Here is a 26,172-nt window from a genome sequence, read left to right as displayed (position 1 = left end):
ACGTCGGCCGAGTGAAAGCGAGAGGGAACAAGCGACGAGACAGAGGGAAAGAGAGAGAGAGAGAGAGCCACTAACCGTCGAAAATGACTAATAAGAGGCAAAGACCGGAGCCGTCGGTTTTTTCGTGGTCGATCTTGCATCATCGAGCGAGGAATTCAACGGTACCGCGAAGAAGAGACCAGCGACGAAAGTTGCCGCGCCGAACTCGCGAGTCGTCGACTGTCCAACGGCAGTATTTCCAGATCAAGCGAGAGAGACTTTTAGAGGCACGCTCTCCGCGGAGAAACCATTTCAATAATATCCCGGGTCGCGGGAATAATCTACGGCACGCGATCCTTGCTCGTCGTGCGCGGCAACGGCTACTTTAATGGTGAAATTAGGAAGAAGTTACCATCGACGACAAACTTTTCGACAAACCACGGGGTCCGAGACGCGTGACTGTTGTCAATAGCGATGAATCTTATCTTCATTCCATTCATAGCTGAAGAAAGACGCGTACAAAGGCGTGTTTGTGCATCGAGCCGTACATTATTGCCCGCTCAACTTGGAATATTTATATAGTTTTGTTAAACAAATAATGGCTGACGCACACACACACACACACACACGGTGAATTAATGACCGTTATCGACCGGTTATTTTTATTGGGTTATAATTATGGGTTATTTTTATTATAATTATAATTCAAATAAGATCAAAGCATCGAACAACAATATCGAAATTATTACTAAATTAATAATGCGTCAAAAAAAAGAGTGCCGAGGAAGCGTGATATCACCGTGATTGCCGTTGGTGATGATACAATACTACTGTGATCAAAAAGTATCCGAACTTTATTTTTTAAAAATCGCGGATAAACTGTAAATTAAATCCGTTTGCTTTCTCAAGTTGGTACAAATGTCCTTCACATTTGGTGAAAAAATCATGACGTTCCTTCAAAAGTCGTTTGAAAGTGGCAGTTGTTTATGTCAGTGAAAATTGTTATGCACGGCGATTTTTACAATGTCGAAAAATATGGAGCAAAGGATTTGTTTGAAATTTTGTGGTGCGAACGAAATTTCATTCACAAATGCATTCAAAATGTTGCAAAAAGCTTATGGCGATGACTGCTTATCGAAAACAAGTACGTCGAGTGGTTTGAGAAGTTTCAAGAAGGACGAGAATTCGCTGAAGACGACCCACGCTCTGAAAGACGTCAACGAAATCAACGTCAACGGGTGACGCTCACATTGAGAAAGTGAAAGAATTGCTGCTCCAAAATTGTCGATTGACTGTGCGAGAGATAGCAGATGAAGTTGGAATATCATTTGGATCGTACCAGCACATTTCGTCCAATGTAATGCACAATAATGGACATGAAACGGATCGCATCGCGCTTGATTCCGAAAAAACCTGAATTTTCTCCAAAATTTTCTCCTGTCCCCCCTACTGAAAAAAACATTTCGCGGACAGCATTTCGAATCGATTGAGGGCATTAAAGAAAAATCGCTGCGTGAATCGAAGGCCATACACCATCTGCCGCATATGAGCGTTGTTTCCAGGATTGGATCAAACGCTGGCATATGTGCGTTGCAAGCAATGAGAACTACTTTGAAGGAGACTATAAGAATTTTCATGATTGCATTGTAAGTTTGATTTTTAAAGATAAAGTTCGGATACTTTTTGATCACAGTAGTAGATACCGTCGACGATACATCGTCGTCTAATACATTCCAATACATTCGCACGCTGCTGCACGATACCGCACAACAAATTTTGCAATAACGCGAGAGGTAAGGGGGAAAGGAGAGGAAAAACAGAAACAGAAATGCTGTTACGCAGTTTTGCTCAAGCTCTTAGCTAGCAGCACCGTGCGTAGCGCAGCTACGGTGATTTCCAATCTCGTCCGGCCTCGCGGTAAGAGGCCCGGCTGTTGCAATTTGATGGCCGTGATAACGCACGTGCTCGTTAACGAGCGAGCGTTCGACGGCTATCGAGTAGTTAGCGGGGAATCGCGAAACGAAGGAGCGCGCTCGCGCGCGGCAGCGAGGAATATAAAATCCCACGAGGCCCAATTTCGTCAAAGGGCCACCATCGCTCTTTCATTCGCCGGCGAGAGACGACGGCTTTTAATTATCGACTCTCTTTCTCTCGCTTCAAAGACCCAGTCATCCGTTCGCCTATCGATCGCCCGACGAAACTCATCAACGACAAGCCGCCTGCCGGCCGCTCGGCCGGTGGCGTAAAGGTTCTTTGATCGCTCTTGGCAACGCGGACGCCGCCCGCTATTTTTAAAACACGGAATCAACACGCGGCTCGACCGTCGCCGCGCCGCGCCGTGTCGTCGTCGTGTAATCTCCTGAAAAACGTGCCCCGCATTCGCCAGCGTCTCGTGATAACGGATTGTTATTACTTCGCGATTGGCTTAAACTTTAACCAAGTCTCGAGCGCGCGCCACGGGGTTAGGATCGAGAGTAACGGGCTCGCGTGGTGACTCCGGGAGAGGGGGAGGGGAGGAGATTTCTTTTTGTTACACGTGTAACTTTAGACATATTGACTTATCAAGAGCCGCGTTTTCAGCCGATTCGTTCCCCCGGGTGAATTACGATAACATCTCCGGGTAAAACCGCGTGGATATTTACGATTTTATATCATTTATCGTTTCAACACGGAATTAGATTAATCTCGACTGGATAAAACGGAAAGTAATTATAACAGATAGGAAAGGCCTCGCGACCGTGAGAGCACAAAGAGACGCACGACGACTTTCGCAATACTGCCATTTTTTCAATCGACAAAATACTTTCTATTGTTCATCATTACAGCGATTGTTACGTCAAACGCCTGTCATTCAATCGGACAATCCAAAATTACAGATTTGTGGTTATAGATTGTTAGAAAGTATTGAGGTTATTTCAATGAGGATTCGTTAACGGCAGAAAAAAAGAGAAACAATCGGCTAATCATCTGAGTCCAAAGAATTCGGATGGAAAGACGAACGCTGATTGCTTATTTCACACTCGATTAAAACCGCATATTTGTTTGTCGATGATAAAGGAGGTTGCCTGGCTAATGAGATGTCTGCTCACCGTATGAATAATAAATCCGCGTAATAAATTCTATCGACAGGCGAATAATAAGCCGGACTCACCGCGGCTGAGATTAAATGGAAATTCCGATCGTATCTGGACTAACGAACGTCCCGATGTGACGTTTCGAAATATCAGATTTTCATTGCAACAGTAGGATATTTTTCTTTCTATTTTACAAACTGCTTTGTTTTACTTAGATGCAAGTAAAACGAGAGAAACATGTTTGTGACAGTTTACGCGGCTTCGACTGTAATTCGAACGAATTATCCACACGCAGCTCTCTAATATCATAACTTTTATGATCGCCGTACAGTGGCGTTAACATCCGATCAATCGAAGCATCTGCGCGTTTTATTACGAGCAATTATTGGATCGAGCTATAAATAACTCCCGACAAAGATAGCACGTATTTATTTTTTCCGAACGCTCGTAGAGAAGAAAGGGACGAGAAGGAGTGAAGGAGCAAACTGCTTGTTAATTCGTACAAATGATTATTGATATCCATAAATATATATTTGAATACACAATTATCTCAGATTAAATTTATTGTGTGAAAAATTCCATTTATAAACGAAAGAGAAAAAACGCGCGAATTATGCGAAATATACGTTAAAAATACGTTAAATACGCAAAACAAATCTTCCGTGCGTGTAAATCGCGAGGTGGACACGCGTCGTTAGTCCTTGGATCCCAAAAATGCGGGAGGATAATACCGTATCATTCACTTCATCAGAGATCCCTCAAAGAAACTCATATGTACGCGAGCCTAACGCGATCTTCCACCTGCTTTATCGAATCACGATCGCGATCTTGAAGACCCACGCGCATCCGTTCTCGCTCTCTTCCTGTCCCTTCCTTCAGGAAGTAGGCGTGGATGACCGAAATTGATAGCGGCTCGGCTCGTCGGAGCAGCTCGTTAATCATCGCCATTCGCGCGTCCAGTGACCATGAAACTCAATTTTCGTCAAAACCAGATCGTGAAATAGTTGACGCGTAAATCCGCGTTCGTTGAAAATCGCACTGTACCATAAAGCATTCAGAAACGCCTGTCATTAGAAAGGACTGCTCTTCCTGCTCCTCCTCCTCCTCCTCCTCCTCCTCCTCCTCGGAAAGTGCACCGACGCGTGATTCGAATGACGTTTCACGCAGTTACTTTTCGCTCTTGCATGTCATTACTTTTACGCTGATACATTTTCGTGACGTAACGTGACTAAACGAGAATCGTCAACTGCGACGCGATCGCGAATTTATCGCACTTCTTCGCACTCTGACGCGCCAAATGGTCGCGCTTGAAACAACAAAAGTCGCGGCCGTGAGAGGCGCGTTTAATTGATATTCCATCATGCGAGCGTGTTTCGCCGTTTTCGGGCCCGAGCGAATATTCAGCAATCCCGTCGGCATCGTGCCGGTCGGCGAAGTTAAGCCTTTGCGTTCGCGCAGCGTCGCTATGGCACCGGAAGCTTACCGGCGTCGCATAAATGGCGGGCTTAAAGGGGTTAAAACAACGAGGTTTCGCGAAAAAGCGATCCCCAGTCGGCTTTTCATGGCAGTTTATCAGCCGTGTGTCCGGTAACGGCGCACGCGTTTATCGCCGTGCGAACGCGCACACCGCGCGGTGAAATTGTCGGTAAATTACGAAAGAGTCTCGATCACGTCCGAAATAATTGGCTGACACGATAACGAGGCACTCGAGTTTTTCGGATAATCAAACGAGTGCGTTTCATAACGCGACGAATGTGTTCGTTCCGTGAGATATCGTGAGTCGTTCGCACAGTCATAAATAAAAATTTACTTAAACGCGGAACATCGGAAATTGAATTCAATACCACAACGATAATATAATCGACGCGACTCGCGATATCGAATGAAAATATCTACAAAATGGAGCACAATTACGTAAAATTAATATTAATGTCAAATTAAGTTTCGTATTAATTTAATATTTAATATCTTACTTCGCAGGAAACTTGAATGTACAAAACGAAAATTAATATCCATTCTAAAAAAAAAAAATTAATTAATATCTATTTTATAAAGACACGAACAGTTTCATAATCTTCTTCCTCTAATTTGTTATCTTACGTTTTATCTCGTTAGTCATTACATGATCATTACACTGTTTGGATTGCCGAACGTTCGATCGAATGACGACTCGGTTTGCTCGGTTCGGCGTATTTCTAATGTATTTTTAACGATTCGTAAATTCCTGTAAATCATGCGACTGCATTAATGACAAAAAAAAACGAAGAAACGAGTTGTCAGCGTCATTCGTCGCGCACATCGCGAGGATTGTAATTTGCGCCCATATAAATAGAAATGACATGCGTGTCACTAGCGAGATAGACCCGATAACTTACGGAGTGTCTCCATTATCGTAGTATGAAATTTTAACGACTACGTCGTCGATAGTCACGAAGATCCAATTACCGTCTTACAATGTTACGTTTTTCTTCAACGTTACACAATCGACCGGATAATAATGTCTCGACGGAAGTCTTGGAACATCAAACGTTCCACGTGCGAAACGAATCAGCGCACACATACACACGCGCGAATGAGGACTCGGCGCGCAAAACGAGAGCGAAAAAACGGGAGGAAAAGAAATTCAATTCATCAGTCGCGACAGTGACCAATCGTCACTTAACCCTTTGAGGCACATATTTTTCAGAAAATCCGAATCACATGAAAATTTATATACGGGGGTTTCCGGGGTCGCTGATGACGAATCCGTTATCAGATTTTCGAAATTCAAGATGGCGAATTCAAGATGGCGGCCACAAATATGAAAAATCGCGATGATTTCGGTGACATCGGTGATTCGTAATCAGCGATCTTAAAAGCTAACCAAAGTACAATTTCAGCTAATCACTTATAAAAATTTTACGATCCGCCATCTTGGAAAATAAATTTTAGAATTTGGACCTCAGATTCGTAATCAGCGAGCTCAAAAACTACCCAGAGTACAATTTTAGCTAATTTAATAAAAATTCTATGATCCGCCATCTTGAATCCGTCATCTTGGAAAATTAATTTTGGAATTTGGACCTCAGATTCGTAATCAGCGACCCAAAAAAACCCCCAAATCTTGATTTTGAGCAAAAAATTCGTAGTTCGTCGAAAATTATACTTTTTTGTAAAAATGTGTATTTTTCACATTGCTTATTTATAATAAATGGACAACTTGTGCAAAACGCTTTTCAACCTTTCATGTATGTTCCCATGTCATATAAGAAGCTAAAAAACGCAAAAAACCCGACCCAAGAATCCCTCAAATATGAAATATTTCATGGAAATGTGAGAATAAGTAGGTGATAAGTATACTTACCACTATGCCTCAAAGGTTTCGCCTTGACGGCGGTCGTCGCGGTCTCAACGAACGAAATTCGCGTAATACGTACGAGGCGAGACTCGCACGCGACATTCTCGTAATCCGACGATTTTACTGGCGCACCCCACGCTCGCCGTCGAAGATGCTCTCGACTTCCTGACGCGCCCAGCACGATCGACCGATCATTCGACCGCGGCGCGCGAGTAACGAGCCCGTAAAAGTCAATCGCGCCGCGGCGGAATATCGCCGGCGCAACGGGTCGTAAGAAAGAGAGAAAGAAAAAAGAGAAAAAAAGAGAAACGCGAAGCGGTTGCGTTCGCCTTTATTTACGGACATTTCGGAAAATTTACGGTCGCTTCGGGAGATTTCCCTTCGGGACGTCGGTCCCGGGTAAATATGTCGTTGACTATAATCGCGCGCATTTAGCGCTTAATACGGCCGTTCGAGTCTTATCGTCTCGCACGAAGGCGTGACGCTAAGACGTCGAAATTAATGTGAACCGGGAGAAATCGGGACGAATGCTGGCGCTACCGAGCGGAGAGCGAAGGAGAGAACGAGAGAGTTTCCTGTCAGGAACTCGACTTCGGTCGTGCAAGCCGACGCGCGTCGCGACTTGTTTGTTTGTCGCGGCGACGCGCGCGCGCGTTTGTTCGATAATTGAGCCAATGAATCACGTGCGTGTCAACGTTCAAGTTGCATCGATATTCTTACCTCCCCGGCTTTGTTTATTGATGAGGCCGCGCGCGCTTCGATGCCGGCGGTGGGTTCGTCGGCCGCGCGTCGACAAAGGGTGTCCCTCGCGATCGGCCGTGTCGCGCGGAATCGAGCGCGAATCGACGAAGAAACGACCGTCAGCGTCGCGCGCGGGTCGACCGCGGCGCGGCAGCGGGTGTCATCATCGATCGCCTCGCAATTTGCGATGTAACGTTGCATTTTCCGCTATTTCGTCGGCCGCCGCGATCGTACGGTCCGATGAACCCCGGCGTTATCCTGGCAATTATTCCGCTGCCGGGCGCACTCGTGTGAATCGTAAATCTCCGGCAATTAATTAATGTGTTTATTGCGCCGCCGGTCGATGGGAATCCATTAATTGGCATTTCTCCATGCCGGGCAATAATTCAATTTAATGTATGCCGAGCTGGCGAAATCACGCGCATCAGCGTTCGTACGAAGCGCGGCATCGCGTCAGCGTTTTATTTGCTGATTGCGACACTCTTCGCTGTTGTTTAATAGTCGCGCGATAATGACCCCGTGGACCACTTTCCAAGCTTGTCATTATGCACGCATTATACACGCTCTGGAGAAGCGAAGGGAACTATGTAATAACTGGATGATGCGAGAAAGTTCAGCGACTCTTTATTTTTTCGCCCGTGCACACGTGCGCACGTGCGATAAAAAGTGACATCGCGCGCAACGACGGCAGAAACGAGTGTCTTCACTTACGTCGTGCGACAGCTCGGCTAAATTATTTATCCCCATGGTCTCCTCATTGTGCACGCGAGACGCCACGCCGCGGCCCGCGCGTGTGCGATCGATGTGCGACGCTCGCCGCGATCGGGAAAGGTGAATGGAGGGAACCCGAAGAGCCCGCGTGTAACTTCCCGGCCGGAAATTGTCCACCGTGTCCACAATGTCGAGTGCTGCTGTTGCGTAACGCTTGCAGAAACGACATCGTGAATTTTATGCTGCTGTTGCGTAACGCGCGACACTTAAGCAGCATGTGTCCTCGATAATTACAGACGACAGAAAATGAGAAAGAGAAGCGTAGTATCGAGCGAGTGCAAAAGTCTTGATGGACGCGCTGATGGAAAAATGGATTGATTTTATCGAGTGAGCGTCAAAAGTATATGACCTTTCCACCGGCGTACCGCATCACATACACATCTGCATGTATCCGCGTAAGTAAAACCGCCATAAAAATGGATCAGTCACGAAATCTTGGAGGAAGCCGTTAAAAAACTTCTGCACTCAGCCATTAACGATTAAAATATATGAAACGATGTGGTGTATATATATACGGGCGACCGCAATGTTACATTTGGAGTATCCTTCCAAATAATCACACGATAATCATCGATGCTACGCGACGCTACGGGCTCTCGAGACGACCGACTCCTCGTCCCCCTCTACGTCTTCCCCAATTACTCCGGAAGAATCTCCAGTACGTTCTCCGATCGCGGAGTCACCGGGATGATTAAGTCGGGAACGATGCGCGGCGGTGATGTCTGAGCAATAACCGGCGCGCACGCGGCACTAATTTTCTCCGGACACGACGCGGCATCGTACGTAAGAACGAACAGATAGGTCTTCCACGTGGGCCGTAATTGCCTTACGACGGCGGCAGGTAGCGTCGGCGAGCCGACGCGCTCACTTATCGCGCATCCGTCGCCGTACATCTTGCCGATGCGATAAAACGCGCGGAGTCGCGCCTTCATCTCGGCGCCACGTGCCTTCTGTAAAATGGAAAATCGCGCGCGTGACCTTTTCTCGATCTCCCCCCTCCCCCTCCTCCCTGTCCCTCCCGCGTGTCCTTTTATTAGCCCGCGCTTCAGCGCTTTATTCTTCGCCGCCGAAGCGTGTTTACGCGCGTCGTCGAGTCCTTTGTCGAGCGGCCGATGGAATCTCAGCGAAAGCATACGGATGACTCTTCGCTCTTCCGCGCGCTGACGCGACGAGTTGATGAATTTCCGCGCGCGCGCGTTGCACTTGACGATCGATTTGGGCACGCAGGCTGGCGAAATGTATATCCGTGGACGCGCTGACGCGCGAATCGATCTCGGAACTGTGCCGCGAAAATTGGCCGGGGAAATAGATGGCTGCGTTTTTTTCAATGCTTCCGTCTCGGCGAGGAACGCGCTCTCGCGAGGGAGAATCGCTGCGGGCGGCGCCGCGGCAGTTTCGCAGACGAACGCGCCCGGACGAGAGCGACATTCGATACGCTCCAGAGCGGCCGGATCGAGTTCACGGACGGAAATCGCAACAGCCACGCGCGCGCGCGCGCGTGCGGATTGATAGGAGCGATATACCATGCTTGCCATACGAGCCGAGCGATCGACGTTAATGGCCAAACAACGACGAATTACGGCACGTATACCAGCTCGCCGATCGCGGCTTGTGATTCGCGTCGCAGGTGCGTTCGCGGCAAATTCGCCCGCGCGAAATCGCTCCCCGCCGCAGGCCTCGCGCGGATCGCCATCGAGATCGATCGTTCGGCTTTCGTGCCGGTAACGAGGCCCGCAGCGAGCGAATCGAGACAAATCATACGTACTCGCGTGAGCTCTTCGTGCGCTCTTCGTTCGATCGTTGACGCGTCGAGAGCATTCAACAGGCCCGTCAGTCTTCCGGAAAAGAAAACGGAAAAAGAATCCGCGAGACAGAGAGAGAGAGAGAGAGAGAGAGAGAGAGAGAGAGAGAGAGAGAAAGCGTTATATATTGAACGCTCTGGGACAGTGTCCCTTCTCAAACGCAAGAAAGTCAAAAATGATATAAAGAATTTTTGAGTTATACATTAGATGAAAAAATATGAAAGGCAAGTATAAACAAGTAATGGAATAATATAAAAAAAAAGTATAATACAAAAAAATAATATAATAAATAGTGGTATAAACAATAATAGATCAATTTAGAGTAATATAAAGTAATAGAGAATAATTAGGCAGTCGGGGAGTGAAGACAGTCGCCAGTGCTATATCTCATATGATTATAGCAGCCTCGTATTGGACCTCTCGACGAGAGAGATAGAGAGAGAGAGAGAGAGAGAGAAAACGCTTCTCCTCTTATTATTCGTCGGCGAGATCGGAGAATTTTAATTTCGAAGAGCGATATCAATTTGAGATCGAGAAAATATTCAGACAACCAATTTCTGATAATAAAAAAAGATTCCGATCCTCTTCGGCGAATTTCCTGGCGTAAATATTACAGCGAGAATTCGACGGAGCACGAAAATTCGCTCCGGGGGGTCTCAAGGATTCCGGGTCGAGTTCGATGGAACGAAAAGAATCATTTCCGCCCGCGGGCGACTTTCCAACGGCTACCGGTCTCTCTCGCCGGAGCACGAAGGATCGCGCGAACAAACGCTCGGTCGGTCGATCGTTCGACCGACCGACCGATTTACCATTGTGCGGCAAACGGCGCGTACAAAGTATTGCCTCGCGCGACTAAGTATTAGAGAAGTATTGTCGCTCGCGCGTACGTGTGCAAACGTGGCCTCTTCTATATTTAAGAGCCGCTCCGTGCTCCGGCCTCAAGGTAATCCGCTTTTCCGTCTTTTGATCTGATATAATAATCCGATCTTTTTACGTCGACGTTTCTTACGCCGTGGCGTTCGACCGCGCTTTCCGGCCGCTGAGTCGCCCGCGCGCTCGCCTTCGTCATGACGCGGATCTCGAGTCGCGTAGAAAAAAGATAGGATATACCGTAACCTCTACCTTGGTTTTTCCCTCGCCTTCGCTTGTCAGCCTCACGCCGCGGCCGGGAAGAAAGAATCAAGGAAGATTGATTTTTTATTTCGCCTGTCGCGCATCGGAGCGCGACTCGGACAGGTGCGACTCGGCGGTTGACAGTCGAGAGGAATCACACACGCGATTAACGTTCAGGAGACAATGATTGCGATTTAGCGGGATGACATGTCGCGCGAGTAGCGAACGGATAATCTACGAGATAAATGCGACGGAGAACTGCTTACGTGCAGTTCAACAGCATTGACACCTTTCGCGTCGCGTGGCCCGGCAGTGGTTGAACTTTCCGTCCGGGACGGAATTTGATATTTTTTTTTTTCAGTCAACAAGGTTGAAAAAACGAACAACGCGACGGCGATGATAACCGATATGTGACTTACATCGTAAGTGACTTACATCTCCGAGTCTAAATTCAGGTAGAGCTTTGCGTTTTTTCCACAGCCTAATTCCGCACCGTCTCAACCGTCGTTGTTTTCGCACGGACAGAATATATCACGCATCGGCCGTCGAAATTTGAGCGGGAGCTACGCGGGAGCGCAATGCGCGCTCCTCGGAAATGACGCGCGTAGATCAACGCCAGGGCGACACAGTATCGCTAATGAGCTGCACGCTCACGCAACGCGCCGCCGCGCGTCTCTCTCGCGGTCTTGTTCCACCATTTCAAAATTACGACGATAAATCACGCGGTCTGTCGTACACGTATTTCCCTCTCCCTCTCTTCTCCCTCTCGTCCCGCGCACACACACACACACACACACACACACACACACACACAAGGCTCACTTCGCGCTAATTACGACGGCGGTTTCTAGGCTCGTGTCTGCACTGCTCGCGAGAATCAGCAGCGAGAATCGGTCTCGGAGCAGCGATGAAACGCTCCATTGTGCGTGATCGCGTAAACGCAATTTTGCCCGACGGGGCGCGGCGGCGCTCCGCGCTCTGCCGGTTACGCCTCTTTAATTAAAAAATGTAGGGCGCGCGCAATAGTTAGCTACCCTCTTAATCACGAGATTGACGGGACGCGAGTCACGCGAGCTATTTGTAAGGAGCGCGCCTCTGTTTGCGCTCGTGCGACGTCAATTACGCGGACTAAGGATAGAGTGGGGGAAAAAAAGGAAGCACGCGCGGAAGAGAATGCGGTAAATCCCGAGAGAAAGAGAGCGAGAGAGCTGCTTTCAGTCCGGCGAAAATCAGCGCTCAAACTCTCTCGATCGACGACGACGACGACGACGACGACGACGACGACGATCCGGGCGACCGAGTGGAGGCTCCTCCCGCGGGTCGGCATCGCCGGCGGAAGTTCGTACGAGAAATTAGCTTGGAAATCACGCTCGATGGCGGCGCGACGTGCGGGAAAGTCGCGTGTAATAATATCGCGGCTGGAAACCGGTTGTACCGGAGGAAAGCCTGCCGCGCGACAACCTTGAGGCCCCGCGAACGAACGTCGTTACCGTGGTCGTTGTCGTCGTTGTTGCGGTGCTCCAGACGAGGCGTCCTGCTCGCGACGGGGAAGCGGCGCGCGGATTCTAACGTTGCAAGTTCACGGTTCTGCGATTCGTGGCGACCGTCCGTCACGCTCCGCGCGGTCGTTTGCTCGAGAGCGACTTATACTGGCGATCGCTGCTCGCCGGGCGATTACGAAACGTGGTATCGTCAGGCATCTCCCTCCACCCCATCCCTCGATGATATTCTATCATATTCGCCGTTATCGCGTACGAGAAAGTTCTCGGAAAATCATTTTCAGCCGACGTCCTCAGACGTTGATTACTCCGTCGCGACGATGATTTTTATCGCGGGCTATGTTAGAAACGGTGAACGCGTTCGTACAACTCCAGCGGGGTCTCGCGGACATATTAGCGGATGTTGCGACGTAAGTCGTACGTGTTTCCAAGTTCGAGCAGATAACTGAGACTTCACGCGATACATTCAAGTGTATACGTTATGTTTGGTCCCTCGCGAATTTGCCTCCGCTGTCGTTTCGGTGTCGCTAAACTCTCACTTTTTTCGCAACGTCGACTCCGTCAGTCGAAAATCCGCTCGCGTGCGGAGAAATTCCTGCAATAACCGGTCTGATATTGTGTGATATTGTGTGATGTGTGGGCGTTCTCTCTCGCGCAAACTTCGGCGAAGCTCGGCGGTTTCGACTTCGAAACTACCTCCGCGTTATCCCTCCCGCTCGTCCACGAGCGCAATGCTACCATACCGTCGAGAAATTAGGACTCTGGCAGGATGCTTTCAGGAAATAGCAGATTCAAAGGCTTAAACAGCAACGTCCGTTCTTCCGACGTGTGTGTATTCTCGCATTTAGCGGTAGCGTACACGTGATCCGCTCGCTTGACGTTGCATGCGGCGGTTTTATGGGCTATCCTACTCTCTGCTACATGTCGACTTATCGCATTCAAGTTAACATTACTTTTCATTTATACTTTTACGTGGCTCCCACGAGCGGGTCGTTTCGCAATCACGAGGAACATCGAACGCCGCCGCATCGGTGTCGCGCGTTACCGCGTACTTCCATTTCTTGGAATTACAATATTCCAATCGGAGATAACGTAGATAAAGAGCCTCATCTGATACCGTCTCATGTTACAACAGATAAAAAGACTGTACTGAATAATGCAAACATAATAAAGCGAGCACCATAAAAGTTGCGAAAATTATAGCTGATACGCACGATAAAGCGTTGATAAGTTGAACATGAACAACCCGAAACAGATCGACCCGAAAGAGTTTCTGCGCCCAAGGATAGAGATAAACATCTTGGACGAGAGAGAAATACGGGCGAAAGAAGAAAAAAAAACGTCACGCGAGGTAATTCGTGTCTCATGTGCGCGAACAATATATTCCATTGTTGACAATAAATATATCGTAACGGTGCCTTCTGAGCGCACCATCCTGCACACATACACACACATACACATTGTTAATTCGGATACTCACGTATCGCCGATAAATTTCGTATTTACACATAAGCATGTAAACATGCACTGCGAGGAGGGGAGTACCACACAGACGCACAATATAATTCAAACGAGGACGACGTATTACGGCGGCGCGAGCGTTACCGAAATTACCGCGTAATACCCAATAATGGGCTCTGAAATCGCAAATTCAATTCCGAACGCAATTAGCGCCGAGGACAGATCCCGATATAAATCGCCAGGATATATTTCTGCGGTCGTCGAGGCGCGCGCGTGCGAGTTCACCTTAACACAAATTCCACGTCGCGCATCGCGACGTATAATAATAATAATAATAATGTTCCATCGCGCTGTTTTCCGAGTAACGCACCGTGAAATCCTCCTCGTCCAGGAAACCAGCCTTTCTTCCGCCGCTTTGCGGGCTTACCTCCACGCGAACGAATTCAAATTGTACTCCTCGGATTAATAACATCAGCAGTGGAACAAAACGCGCCACACTTTATACGCGCGCGCTTCGTCCCCCCCCCTCTCCTGTTCTCCCGGAGCGAAATTCCTTGTTACGTCACGGTATGTCCGCGAAATCCCGACATAACAACAAGTCCCTCCTCCCACCCCGGTCGTTCGCCAGCGTGATCGACGCCCGAGAGCGAGAGTCATCATCGCGTCTCGGCGAACGATCGCGAGAAGAAGAATTGATTCGTCGCGAAAATCACGCGAATTCACCACGCGGCGATGACAATGACCGGCATGTCGCGGCACGGGAGAAACGGGAAACGAAACGTTAGTCGGAGAGTCGCAGCGGCCGGCACAATTGTGTTCCTCGCTCTCCTGGAAGGAAAAATGGAAGGAAAGAAACAGCCGTCCACGCGGCAAGATATTTACGGCGATGTACGTAATAACGTGTGTATTTTTTCTATTCTCTCTTATCTTGGTGCGATTTTGCACAGTTATCGCGCAAGTAATGAGTTTTTCCGTGCGTCGTTATTATAAATTCATGGCAACATCGAATCCACACCGGAGAAATATACAGGATGCTAAATTTCAAACGTAACAGGTAAAAAATCTCGAAAACTATGAAATATATTAAAAAAGAGCTAAAACACGTGTTCCATGATTTCGAAGGGGAAAGAGAATGGCATTATCAGTTTTTTATTTGGAGGTCATTTTCAAGGTCAGTTGAAGGTCAACTTAATTTTTTTTAAATAGAAAGAAACCCAATTTTTTATTGTATCTTCTTTTTCTACCAATTAATTAATAAACAACTTTTGTCTGAAACATTGTTGATTTGCCTAATATTCTTCGAAATATTTAAGGAAAACTTGGTAACTTTTTCAACATTTAACTTACGATATCTCGCTAACTATTCGTCGAAAAAGAAAAAAATAGTATTAGAATTTTTTACTTTATTTACTATCAAGAATATATTACTATAATGGTATCCTAACTTTTGTTAACTCATCGACCTTTGGAAATTTCAAAATTATTAAATTAACTCGAAATCATGGAACATGGTGTTTTAGCTTTTTTTAATATCTTTCATAGTTTTCGAGATTTTTTACCTGTTACGTTTGAAATTTAGCACTCTGTATATCGATCTTGTCCAAACGTTTGCTTCGCGAACGAACGCCTCTGCGAGAAAGCGCGATATCCTGCCGGATGCGAATATCTATTTCTATTTCTAATCTATTTCTAATCTATTTATTTAACAAATTTCCCCGTCTGCGCGCGTATAGGTGTTATTCGCAATTTACAAGAAAATCTCCACGACGCCTGTTCAATTTCAGCTCAGACACTTTCAGCTCGAACGCCCGAAGCGACGCAACGCTCACATGTTTGTCGATCGAAGAGTCCGCGAATTTGCCTCCTTATCGATTTATCGTTTATACCGTATAGACCGTTATTTATTTCTCGACTTTCCCCTTCAACTTTCCACGAGTTCTTGAGAATTGATCGCTGTCAAATTGTCGGGCATGGTCGGAGCCGTCAAATTTACATACAATACGCTCGATGCGAAATTACTCGAGCCGGCGGAACTGCGAGGTCGCAAACTGTCGATGTTACGTGTAAAATACGAATTGCTAAAGATGGAATGCACAATAGTGTCTATTATTATACGGTTTCGTGTGTTATCTGTCCCCGGTATCGTGTTTACGCCGACGGAGTCTCATAAGAAACGCTTATCAGTCTCTGACGATCGCAAAATTCATTGGCGATTAACGTACGAATGCGCGCCAAGGAAAAGAAAAAATTCCTCGTCGAAGCGCGACGCACGTTGCCTCTTTCTCTCTTTCTCTTTTCTTCGCGCAAACTCGCGGCGACGGGTTATGTGGTCATCTATTGGCACGCGTATTATTTCCACGAACACCTGTTTGGGTCAAGGCGCTAGCGAAATGATGCAAATTTGTACGTTTGCTCTCGATTCTGCGCAACCGGTTCTTAAATAACAGCTTCAAAGAGATCGATCCGATAGAAATCCTAATGAATGATCCAATCGCGCAAAAATTACATTGCAAGGGAGACAATCGCGATAATAACGAACATTGAAAATACGTAGCGGATCGATATTACGATATCGTCGATAGGCAGTCGATAAAAGGAGAAAAAAAGACGCAAGTCGGATAGAGCTTTTGCAAACACGTTGCTTCAATTTGCTTCAATCTTAACCCAAGAAACAAGGCACTTCACTAATCAGGTTGCGATTAAGATTTTCCCACAGACTGAGAACAGATATGATATGATATTTATCTATAAATTTTTAATTACTAAGAAATATGATTTTTGCCTACAAATTTAATTTACATCTCCTTTTCTTCCAAAATCGCTACATATCGCAGATAATACGATACGATATTGCGTATCGTAGATGATATATTTTGATATCGCGAGGATATCGATTGCGGCGCTGTTGCGTCTTCATGATATTAGGTACGTACCTGTGTGTACGTACCTACATACGTATCCTCTCTCGCTAAGAGGCACTTTGACCGGTCGCTCACCCCTACCCACCCTCGTAAATATGCTCATAGCATCCCCGTGTAAATTAGCACCTGTGTGTAACAAAAGCGAAACCGCCGGCCGCGAAACTCGATCCTCGGGGAGGAGCTACGAAGCTTGCCGACGAACGGACGAGTAAACCGGGAGGAGGTTATCTTGACGAGAATTTAACGACAATGTCCTTCGGAAAGCTGAACAACATTAACGACACTTGAGCACAACAATATTTCGAGTTTCCCCGCTGCGGTTTCGAGCCGCTTCGAAACGAGAAACTGAATCCCCACGGAGTCGATCGGAGGATCAACAGGCGAGAACAAAAGGATATCTCGCTTGGAAAAGACTCGCCGTCGGTGCACCCGTGGACTTTCGCTACCCGTTGCTCACCATTACGCCACGTTCCGACCATTATTTCTCATCGCCACGAATGGGCGCTGCATCCTCGCGCTCGATGTCTCACAGGATGTAGTGCAACACTTTTTATGAACTCTGGAAAGTCTCCGTGGATTCTCTCCGCTCCTTGAGACCGCGCGTGCATTTTGCGACGCTCGCGATTCCTCCGCTGTTCCGATGTTCCATTCGTGGATTCTTCAGGTCCGATGTCGTCCGGGAGGTACGACATATCCGAGAGGCAACTGACGGGAGACTGCTCTCGAGATGAACGCGGCCGGGCACTTTCACGTCTTATCGCCGGCGCGCGTCTCGCGATCCTGGAATAACCACCGCACGCGGACTTTCGGATTCCCGAACGGAGACGCCGCCCGGAAAACGGTAACGACGAGGCCGCGCGACAATTTTCCGAGGATCCTCCTCTCTTCAGCGACGGGGTTTCTCGATTCACGCGGCCAGGCCGACGCGACCAGGTCGATGAAAAATCGGCCGACGCGCCGCGCGAGGTTCTTTCGCTCTCGCTGCGACCGTTTTACTTTCGACCAGTGACAGACGATCACCGGGAGAACGGACGAAAGTTGCGGACGAAACTTTCGCCGTTCTCGCGACGCGACGTTAACGCCAGGACGTCTGCTGGCTGGATTTAGAAACCAGCGCCAGTGGCTGGCGGACGAAAGAAAAATTTGCACACTTGCGCACGTACGGAATGGACACACGAACAGCGTTATTCTTCGGTCACTTGCGGCTGGTGTTGGTCCGACGGAAGCCGAGTTGCAGAATCTCAAGAATTACTGTTATACACACACGTGTAGCAAAGAGCCGCGGATGAAAGCGGCGGGCAGCCGAGAACTCGCGCGCGCTAGGAAGGCGCGACGAGAACGCGGAACGGATCGCTCTTCTCGCTCGCAATTAGGCGCTTAAAAGTCCACTTCCCGGCGAATAATAACCGAACATAATGCAACATCTGCCGTGTATATACTATCGTCTTACACACGTAACAATAAAACGCTTCCCTCTTCGATCGCTCGTGGGAACATTGCGATATTACGATAGAAGATTACGGCTGTACTTAAACGTCCGATCGGATAATTAAGACGGATTACTCGACATAGACACGGCGGAGCGAGCACAAAAGAACCACCGAGTCATTAGCCGCGATTCGTGATGCAACGACAGAACGATGATCTTCGATCGATCGCGGTGTAATCCTTGCGTCACGATTTAGCGTGACGCAAGGATGAATTTGCACTCCTAAATAATTTCGCGCGTGCGCGCAAATCCGCTTAATAATATCTGCCTCTTAAGGGTTTATAATTATCGGCTCTCTCGCGGCAAAGCTCTCTCGCGGCCGCGCCGTGCCGCGCCGCGGCGTGCGGTGCGATAAATATTCAATTAAGCGCGAATAAAGCGCGCGTGCAAATTGAAAGACCGCAGCTATGAGATGAGCTAACTCGTCTCGTCCGGTGGAGGAGAGAGAGAGAGAGAGAGAGGCATTTCTGAGTTAACTCATTCTCACCAATTAACCGGTCGAACCGCCGAGCGCGCGCGCGCGCGCGCGCACGCGGCGAATCCGCTTCTCGCGGGATTCCCTCGCGACCGCGAGTCTCGCTCCCTCTGTTCTCTTCTCTGGCGTTCTCTCCGCGCGTGTAGCAGCAACGTCCCTGAAGAAGTGGACGATCATCGGCGTCATTAGCGTGCGTGAAACTTCCAGCCGGCGAAGACCGGCAGAGCTTTCACCTTACGCTCCTCGTCCTCGTCCTCGCCCGCGCTCGCTCTCTCGCCAAGGTCGTCCCGAGGATGTCGCGCGACCTCTGCGTCATCGTGGATGGAATATGTATGCGGCACCACGTAAGTGCACCTCGGCCGCGGGTAAGACGGATAAATATTTCAGCCTCGACTAGAGGCGACCACGACACGCGCTTCGCGCTGTGCAGTTTTTCCGCCCCGTCGCAAACACGTCTTCCCCGCTCCCTTTCCCGTCCTTCCTTACCTTACGTTGACCGGAAAACGTCCGAAGTAACGCGCTGGAACGCTGACGAACGTTTCAGCCGGTGATGCTGAACGGCAACTAATTCCCATAAACGAATGACGGGTGGGAGGAATCGCAACATTGAGTCACGGTGGTATTATCGTCGGTACGATATACGATATTATCGTACTCGGTTGAGTCACTTTTTTCTCTCCCCCCACATTTATCTTCGTACACGGAGGTGGTTGCATCGACGTGGCGATGAACGCCACCAGACGAACGCGATTTCAACGAAGGAAAGAGCATTTCTGCTTCTCGTGATCAAATCAAATCCGCATTTCTATGAGAGAAACTCCGTTCCGTTCGACCGAAACGCGGCTGGTCCGTTTGGTTGCTGCGACGACGTTGATTCAATTGACCGATCTTCCTCCTCCGTGAATGTGAAATGTTCCACTTACGACCAACAGCCAGTTTCCCCCGCAGACTCTATCTGCGAGCGCTCGGGGGCGAGTAAATGTTCGTCGAAAGTCACACACTCGCACCTCGAGAGCCGATATAATTAGATAGCAATCTAACTTACTCAATATACTAATAGTATATAGTCGCAAGCTGGCCGAATAACCGCGAGTCTCGCTGAGAGAGACGACCCCCTAAACCACACTGAATCCCACACGTGGGTAGAAAATTTGCACGAGGGGAACGATCGAAGCCCGAGAGAAAGAGACGAATTTCAGCGTCGAACTGTCGTCGCGACGACAGTCGCGATATGGGCGCAAGTATTAAAATTTATCGCGATTGTTCGTACACAGATATCGCTTATGGAACATCGAGTGTTATCGCGCGTATCTCGTTATCGCGCTTTCGAGTTGACCCCTTCATCGCGCGAGACACACTTTCGTCGGGCCATTCTTTCGGTCGAGCTTTCGCTCCGTTGTGACTCATGAAGAGCATTAAGCTGCTGGATCAGAATCTGAAATAGCCTGCGAAGCCGACTGACAATATTTGCTATACCTCCACAATATCTGCTATCAAACGTCAAGAGATACGACGACGGTGTATGTACAAACATACGACATTGTACTTTTCCGCATTCAATCTTTAATACCGTGTATCTTATCGTTGTATGTTTACTCCGGAAAAAGTACGCTACATTTTTAGCCTCACCACTTGAGAGAAGTGCACTTATCGGGACGATATACTATAGTTGCCTCGTCCAGATTGCACGCGGTGGGGCCCCGCGTGCGCGATTCGCGAGGTCGAATCGATACAGTCGCGGCGATCGTTAAAGGCTATTGTCGCACTCGACACGCAGCGGCAGTCGGCTGAAGGGTTAATTAGGAATGCGCGATTTACGCTCGCGATCTGTTACGCGGCGAGTCAACGCTCTCGTCCTCGTTCCATTTCGGCCGCGGCCGCGTTCCGGTTGCTCGTCTCTCTCTCTCTCTCTCTCTCTCTCTCTCTCTCTCTCTCTCTCTCTCTCTCTCTCTCTCTCTCTCTCTCTCTCTCTCTCTCTCTCTCTCTCTCTCTCTCCCTCCCTCTCTCTCTCTCTCGACACGCGACAGAAGAAAAGAACGAGCATTTTCGTGAATTCGCAGACACGCGCGGCACATCTTATCGCGAGGAGATTACCGGCCGCAATTAGAGGCGCGATCGTTCCTAGTTGCTGCAACGTCCTGCGCACCGCAGGTGTCGCGAGAGAGACGCGTGTTACGCATCGATAATGCGAAAGTTGTACACGGGGAACATTTTTTACCGCATACCGCGTCGCGTTATGTAACACCGGGATATCCTTGCCGAAGCCTAAATTAATACAAGTTGACAAATATTTGCAGTAATACGAATATATCTTAGTCGGACAAAAAGCTGATATGCTGATTTTCGCTCAATGTACGAATAAAAATATTTCCCAGAGAAGCTTCATCAATCATGACCCGCGTGATAATTTCCATCCACGAATGCAAACACACGGCGTTATTGCGTTATCGCTCTCGTCGCTCTCGTCGTAGTACGCTCTCTCGAATTATCATCGCGCGAACCTCACCGATATGAAAAGGAACGAGTATTATTGACTCGCGTCGTGGACTTGTTCATCTTCCTCGCGAGTAGTCTCATGTCGTTATTGTCTTTCGCTGATTTGATTTCCCCGGTGTCGAGGAAAGAGGCGCAGTGTCGACCGAAGCGGTTTCGTTTTCGATCGCGGCGGATCGCGTTGTCGCCCTTCCGTCCCTCCCTCCCTCCCTCCCTCCCGCCCCCGACCGCTGGAAAAAATCGATTCGGCGCATTGCTCGTTTGGACGGTGGCCAGGGGTGGAGGCGCAATTAAATTTTCGACGTGTGATCTCATTGCCGGGAATAACGTCGGGTAGCGAAGCTCGAACGGCGGAGCGCCGATCGATTTTACCGCCGCGTCACGCTGCTTGGCTCTCACCCTGTCTTAGCACGGCGTGTGTTGTGTGCTGTTCCGTGCGAACAGAGCCGTACTCTTTTGTGAGACAGACGAGCCCTTTCCAAAGGGCGAGAGCGCGATATATATGCGCGACAGTCAATCCGCTTATCAATTTTCCGCTCGACCAGACGGGATTACTTTCATAATCGCCTTCGCGTCGTTAACCCGCCCGCCCGCTAACAATCGCTTTATTTATATTCTATCGGTTATTTATATTTAACATGTCGACATGTATATTTTCCAACCGCACACAGCGGGCTCGAAGATTCACATTAATAGTACACGAACTGCTGTACAACGAGCACTGTTGCTGTCGAAAGAGTATCCTATTTTTTTACTTGCCTAATGTTACATATTACACTAAGTCGCGCTATTTTTTTCGTTGCGATGTTACGTAACATAATGTACAATACAACTGTAACATTCGTAATTGCCATATTGCGTTGCATAGTAATTTCGTTAATTATGTTGCGTCAGGGTAAATCTGCAATTTCCAATGTTCCATTTGATAAGAAATTATTCACGTTTCGCGCACTGCCCTCGCTTGCACTTACGAGACCCGTACGAACGCGCGATTGCACCGCAGCTGAATAGCTGCACCGTAAACGCGAATCAGCCCGTCGGCCCGCGAACGCATGCAACTTTGCAACTTCGCCAATAAATTGCATCTCGTTGCGAGCGAGCGAGCGCGCGCACGTGCGGTCTAACTTTTCTTTTTTTACCGCTGTGGTTCACCGTATGACGTACGATTTCCTGTTACACGAGACATTGTATAGCGAAATGTCACCTGGCTGAGTTGGCGTTTAACGGATAATAAAATAAAAAAATTGAAAAAAAAAAGGGGAAACACACAAAGTCCCCACAGAAAGCGACAGGAAATTAAAAACGGAAACGATTAACCCCGGAGGGATGTGATTCGCCCGCGCTATGAAAGAACAGAAAAAAAAATATATAAAATATCCGTAGTGAGGGGAGAAGAGAAGGGAAAGAGGGGGGGGGAGAAACCACCGCCCTTTTCTCGCATGCGAACCTGTGCAAATGCAACGATGTGCTCCGCGCAGCAACGTGGGACGCTACGACGAATAAATAACGATGTAATATCGCGATATTGCCGCAATATGCAGAGGCCTGGTGACAATGCGATTGTATAACTCTGCGCAAATAGTAATAAAACCCTCTCGCGCGCGTACACCGTTTCTTCGCAACAGACTTCGCGGCAGCGATATTCGTATCTCCGATGGCGGGAACAACGCCATTCGCCGAAAGCGGAGCGTAAGCGCTTATCGCGTCTTTAGAAAAGAAAGAAGAGTTAAGCGAAATGGAATCATATTTGAATCGCACCGCCCGCGCCGACTACCTCGTCCAAGAGAAAAGGACCCCGACGCGCCATTTTGCTAATCGAGGGCTAGGAAAAATAGTCCGTTGTGAGTGATTAACGCGCCTCTCCCGACTGCTTCGTTTCGCGAAAGAACGAAAAAGAGTCGCGTGTCGCCGATTCTCCTCGCAAATTGCGGACGCGGGATTAATGTACCGGGATTGTACAAACGTTTAATTAGCTAATTGTGGGCTATACACACACACTTATCGGTCGTGTAGATTCCAATCGTCACGCTGTAATCTCGTAATTACACATGTCGATGAATATCAATTTCACGATTGCATCGGGCACGTGTGCCGAGATAACGGTGAGAATAAGTCCTACAAAATTCGGCTTATCAGTCAAGATTGATACGCCGTGCAGGAATCAATCATCGTATCGAATAGAGATACTTGAGATACAGATTAATGTCTGATATACGATCGCATATCTCGATAATCGCGGATATTAGAGTCGTTACAGCAAAGCCGATAATGAAATTGGTTAATGATGCTGAAATTATAGTATGGTAACTATATCTTTTTCTTGTCCTAACAAAAAAGTAGCAGTTGCGATACATATATTATATTATCGCTAATGCTGTAGCGATACTTATTACGAAAATGGTTTTTTTGATTGTAATTTTGTCATTACGCGTGATTATAGTCACACATACCAAACATTGTTTTCATCCTCTGTCTTAAATTTTGCACGAGGAATATTGCTCGCGCGATGTGTTTATCAGTTCCGTTTGGAAGATGTTTTACGCCGGAGACGTAAAACATTTTATGTCGGTGAAAAATAACCGCAAGGAATAGAATAAATAAATGCAAATAAATAAATTAAAAAGAAGAATATTTAAATTAAGAAAAAAAAACTATATTTTTCATATATTTTAGCTTTCTCTCTCATTCTTTTTTATTTACTACACGCACATGCATGAAATATATATTTTAATGTATATGGTTGTTATTTTCAATTTTTATTTCCTTTGGTTTATTTTTCTTTCACCAACACCGGTTTCCGGTTTAAACGTGAAAAATTATGTATGCAAGAGGCAAATACAAATAATTAAATACAAGTTGTTAAAAATACGCACTGTAGTTTTCACGTTTTAACCTTTGCCGGATGTGTAAAACCGGGAAAAAGGTATCCGTCAGTTATTGGAATATTTAACGCTAACTTGAGGTAACAGCTAACGCTGAGGTATTTTTGCTAATTTTAATCTTTAACCGCTCTGGTGCTCTACGCAAAACACATCTCTATACATTTCATGAATATTTTATTAATTTCATTTTTTCCATTTTATTCATCATATCTTTGCCAGAACTGAGAATTACTTATTTCGAACTCAAATTGTATATTGTATTGCGAAAAACCGCAGCAATATCGTACACGTTTTGCGGTTAATCCTAAAAGTAACATTTGAAACATGGTGCTTCGAAAAACGACGGAGTTTATCACATTCGTAGCAAGTTTTCAATCTTCCGTATGAAAGTTTCCGGCGAGTAAGCCTTAAGAGTGAAGTTTCGTACAAAGTCCGAGTTCTCGACAGTCCAAGTTAAAATAAAGTCGGTTTCGAATTAACGGAAAAGTACAAAGTTCCGTTATCCATTTACACCCTCATTCAATTTATGAAGATCCCCCCGCTCACCCCCTCCCCTCTTTCACGTAAAATATGAAATATTTCTGTAAGTACGGTTTCTGCTTATCGGCACACGAACAAAGATAACTTCTAATTCATCTACGCTACTTTGTACTCGAACTTCTTCTCGAACTTACTCGATCCAAGCTCTCTGGAGAATCTACGATAAAATAACGCGTTAAGTCACGAAATAACTTTCGTCTTTTCTTGTCCCTTTAACATAATATACGTGTCATTAACGAATATACTCAATAAAGCAAGTAAGCGTCTTCTCGACTTTTCTGCACGAGCGTCCAGTGGTGCGATTCTTTAACTGGTTATTAGAAGAAGGTCAGTTTCATTATCGTTACGTTTTTAGCTTTTCTACGGTATACGACAAAAGCTGCGCAACGATAACGAAAGTGTCGTTAACTCCAATAACGTGTTACAGAATCGCACTACTGACTGAGGAGATAAAATTGCTCGTTGTCTTCGTCGAAAGTTACCGAGTCGGAAGTTAACGAGTCGAGCCGATACTTTTTTTTAAATATGTATCGACGGATCTCATACTCTATCGATTACGCGCCACAGATATTGTCAAGATTAACACAGCCTTGATCGGTATTGTTCGGAATACGGACGCTCGGAAAAAGAGAGCTCGTCCGGCGGTCGCGACACTTCGGAGACTGCTTCCACCGCTTTGGACCCTTCCTTTCACGCTATCAGGCAGCTCGATAGCGCGGTGACCGAGCTAGGTGCACGCGATTGACAACACGCCGCCACAGAAATAGATTCGACCGACATATACAGCGTGTCCCGCGAAAGGTGCACGCCGCGCCGCAGCGCGCCTTGCGCCCCTTGCCTTCTCTTTCTCTCCCTCTCGTTTGTACAACGTACGACTTTCTCTATTGTCTTTTAATGTCATTTCTGAACCACTTCCTCAAATCGAGATCTCAATTTCTTACACTTCAAAGTGTAAGCACCTTCATTCGAGAGTCCGAGAACGTTCCGTTTCAAATTTCGTTTACTCTGCCCGAGAAAAATATTCCCTTGAATTTATTAATTTTATTTTGATGTACACTATCTATGTTTCCTCTAATTTCCTCGTCTAAGCTTAGTACGCTAGTGAAACACGCTGCCAGACACGCTGTTTGTTCTCTTCAAAGTTAGACACGGACGGTTTACTTTTGCTCGCGCGAGCTCTGTTACTTCATTTTTCTTATAAAGATTACTCCGAGTCACACAATTGGGTCACTAGTCTTTCGCATTGATTTTGTCAACACTGATGTATACTGTCGTCGCGCACTGACTCTCTAGAGTCCGCTTATAGACCCCGTTTACGGGTAATTGCATCTGAATTATTTCCATGTCGCCAACGAAAACTGAACCACGCTGACGCGATCTCTCGTGCGAACGCTTCACGTCGCAGTGAAACGAACAAAACGTGATAACGTGATTACGTGTCTACGAAACTTTCCGCGACGCGTACTATAATAGAGATCGAACAATGGAATCGAATACCGCATGAATATCACACCAAGTATCAAAACGGTTACCGATAGTCTGATGTATATATGCTTGTGTGTGCGATAATCAACCGCGCGCACACACACACACAC

General features: G+C 47.2%; 1 protein-coding gene across 2 annotated transcripts in view; it reads right to left on the bottom strand.

Moving 5' to 3' along the window:
* Positions 1-26,172, bottom strand: part of LOC105181819 (beta-1,4-glucuronyltransferase 1) — a 35,929-nt gene that overhangs the window by 5,933 nt on the left and 3,824 nt on the right. Inside the window, exon 1 of one of the 2 annotated variants that reach the window (XM_019840793.2) lies at positions 12,308-12,624. The exons of the other annotated variant lie outside the window; for it this stretch is intronic. The gene's annotated coding sequence lies outside the window, so the exon portion shown is untranslated. Of the gene's footprint in view, positions 1-12,307; positions 12,625-26,172 lie in introns of those variants that run through there. 2 annotated transcript variants of the gene reach the window in all.

Source organism: Harpegnathos saltator, unplaced genomic scaffold, assembly GCF_003227715.2.
Source record: "Harpegnathos saltator strain DR-91 unplaced genomic scaffold, Hsal_v8.6 scaffold219, whole genome shotgun sequence".
Taxonomy (NCBI): Eukaryota; Metazoa; Arthropoda; class Insecta; order Hymenoptera; family Formicidae; genus Harpegnathos; species Harpegnathos saltator.
Note: the sequence above shows the minus strand (reverse complement) of the source record. Positions and strands in the feature narration are given on the sequence as shown.